The sequence below is a fragment of the Cornus florida genome, unplaced genomic scaffold (genome assembly GCF_030987335.1).
Source record: "Cornus florida cultivar Cherokee Brave unplaced genomic scaffold, ASM3098733v1 CherokeeBrave_3.0.0_Hap2_Chr06, whole genome shotgun sequence".
Classification (NCBI taxonomy): Eukaryota; Viridiplantae; Streptophyta; class Magnoliopsida; order Cornales; family Cornaceae; genus Cornus; species Cornus florida.
In genome coordinates this window covers 45,077,489-45,080,588 of record NW_026775576.1, presented here as the reverse complement: position 1 = coordinate 45,080,588, position 3,100 = coordinate 45,077,489, and the positions used below count along the sequence as shown (strand labels likewise).

The 3,100-nt window shown below is 36.9% G+C and overlaps 1 pseudogene; it reads left to right on the top strand.

Annotated features, from left to right (window-relative positions):
- The first annotated feature begins 793 nt into the window (after window positions 1-793).
- Window positions 794-892, top strand: LOC132315205 (small nucleolar RNA R71; annotated as a pseudogene).
- The last annotated feature ends 2,208 nt before the right edge of the window (window positions 893-3,100 follow it).

Sequence of the window (3,100 nt, the reverse complement as noted above, 5' to 3'; positions counted from 1 at the left end):
TTGGGTTTTTAGTTTAGCAATGGATTGAGAGTGAGAATGAAGTAATTGTGTGTTTGCCTCTAAAGTGCCCAAAGCGGTCAAAACTTTCTCTTCAAAAGCGGGACTTCTAACATTTCCTTGGGAATACGATTGATTGGGAAAATGAGAATTTGAAAATTGGTTTCCTTATGATTGGTATGATGATCTAAAACCTTGGGAACCTTGGCTTTGCGTTGGAGGTGGAATGTACTTTCTTTGAAAACCGCCTTAGGAAGGGTTTGAGCCCTCCCCTTGGTTTTTCTAAGAGAAATTTGGGCGATTCCTCCAACTAGGATTGTAATGATTGCCATAAGGATTGTTCCCTTGATTAGCAAAAATAGCACTTGCTTGTTCATGATGCTCACTTTGCACAAATCCATAGGAACAATTGGAAGTAGAATGTAAAACACTTGAACAAGTTATACATATCTCATTAGATGCATAATGAGAATAGTTAGGGAAGGAAGATACTTGATTCGCTGAGTTTTGGTTGATCAAAAATTGATCAAACCTTTGAGATAATGATTTCATTTCGGCGGCAATTTCATTGGAGTGGTCGACTTGATGTAAGCCAACACTATTCCTACCACTAGAATTTCTACCATTCTTTGAAGATAAAGTACGATGCAAAGAATTTTCACTTATTCTCTCATAAAGACGCCACACGTCATCCTCATGCCTATCAATGTAAGAGCCACCCATGGAAGCATCAACCATGCCTTTGTAATTGTCCGATAAACTCTTAAAGAAATATTAAACTAATTGCCATTTAGGTATGTCATGATGTGGACACTTGCTAAGCAATTCATTAAAGCGTTCCCATGCCTCATGAAATGTTTCTCCATCCCCATGTGAAAATTCTCGAATTGAGGTTCTCATGGCATTGGTCTTAGAAATCAGATAGTACTTCTTCAAGAACTCTTGTTGCATTTCCGCCCAAGAAGTTATTGAAGAAGGCCTAAGATTGTTAAACCAATATTTTGCCTTGTCTTTAAGGGTGAATGGAAAAATTTTAAGCCTTAAGACCTCTTCCGGCATGTCCGTGTATTTTACGGTGGAACATACTTCAAGAAACTCATCCAAATGCTTGTAAGGTTCTTCACTTGGAAGTCCATGATAATTAGGAAGCATTTGAATGGTTTGTGGCTTAATTTCATAATGGTGTACTCTAAATGGTGGCAATTGAATGCATGTGGGTGTATTATATTCATTAGGCATATAGTGATCTCTTAAAGCAATGGGAGGATTAGCAATTGGAGGTGCAACATGGGCACCTTGGTTGCCTTGAATAATGGGAGGTGGTGGAGCATAGATTGGCCTTGGTGTTCCCAATGGAACTTGGCCTTGTTGTTGTGGTGGATGAATGAATGGCCTAGGCATGCCTAATGAAACTTGCATGTTATTATGATGCATATTGGGGTGGAGGATACCTTGTTGGTCTATATGACCAAGGTCCTCCACATGGTCCTCATTGTGTCCTTCCATTGATGAAATGGATTGACTAAAACTACCTCTTCCCCTAGGGTTTCGAACAATGGATTCAAGATGAAAATTTAAAGGGACAAGAGTGGGTCTCAATGATCTACGACCATGCATGCACAATGCAACACAACAAGCAATGACAACAAACACTTCACCTTCACAACAAATCAATAATAAACAAACTTCCTCCCCATACAATGTTCTCATACTCCCATGCTTTAACAATATGCAAGAAAAATAAATTGCCTCCACGTGGGCTCACGATTTATCTAAGAATTGAAATATAATCCTCCACGCAGACCGACAATTTAACTAAGGGTTGAGTAAAGAAAAGCTCACAAAGGTCCTTTAGCACTTCAACTCTAAATTTATAGCTTAGCTTAAGAATTTTTTTAGATTTTTAGCATTTTTCCCTGCTTGCTTAGCTCCTTTACTTGTTTCCTAGCTCAATGCTCCTAGTCAAACAAGAACAAACACAATAAGTAACAAAACTAAAAATAAAGTAAAGACACGATCAAAAGAGTACTAATTCCTAATTGATTCCACAAATACGACATTGTCAATCAATCAATCCCCGGCAACGGCACCAAAAACATGGTGCATCGTCAATTCATACCCAAAGTTTATGAGATGTGGCCAAGTTTTACATTTAGAAATTGTCACTACTACCTTTCACTAAAAATATAGCTAGGGCGAGTAGGGATCGTCCCAAGGGATTGAGGGTCACACTATGGTTGAGGAATCCAAATTAGAGTTAGTAGGTCGAGTGATCAAAATAGCAGTTGGTTGGTTGGATTAAACTAGATGCAAATTAAATTAAAGTAAACAATAATGCAATAAAGAGAATAAAAGAGAGAGAGATCTTGGGGTTTAAAGATCACCACTAAGTATAACTTTTTTACACCTTTAATGAATGATTAATGAGGGAGAGAAACATGTATTGCAACAAGGTGTGTGTGTGTGGTTGTTCCAACAAGCATGGATGACAAATTAAGCATATATTGTCTAAACAACGTGGTGGATAGCACAACATATCAAATTAAGCCATTAATCATTTCTTTAAGCTCACAATCCAAACACATCACAAGGTTAGAAATACAAGTTACTTGCTTTTCATAAGTATGGAACATCAACAACAAGCATGGATTATCCTCCCATTTAACAACTACGCTACAACTAAGCTAATGGCATGAAATTAAACTGATTAAACTAAAGGGGAGGTACAATCCATCAAGAAATGAGTATGAACCATCAAATAAACCACAAGAACATGACATTAAACACTATGGCTTGACAATCTCTAGATCTATAGCATCAACACACATAGATATGCATCAATAACATAAGAAATAGAGACAAACATATAAACATCTACTCTAGCATATATAGACATATGGATAGAATGTGTTAACCAAGAATTGACTCTAGAGGGGGGGTGAATAGAGTCAATGGCCAATTTTCGTAATTTATAGATTTATAATTTCTTATCAACAACTTAAGCAATTATGCAATAACTAAATTAAACAATTAATAACACAATTGTAAAAGAGATAAGGGAAGAGAAATTTCAAACAATGACTCGGTGATTTTAGCGAGGTTC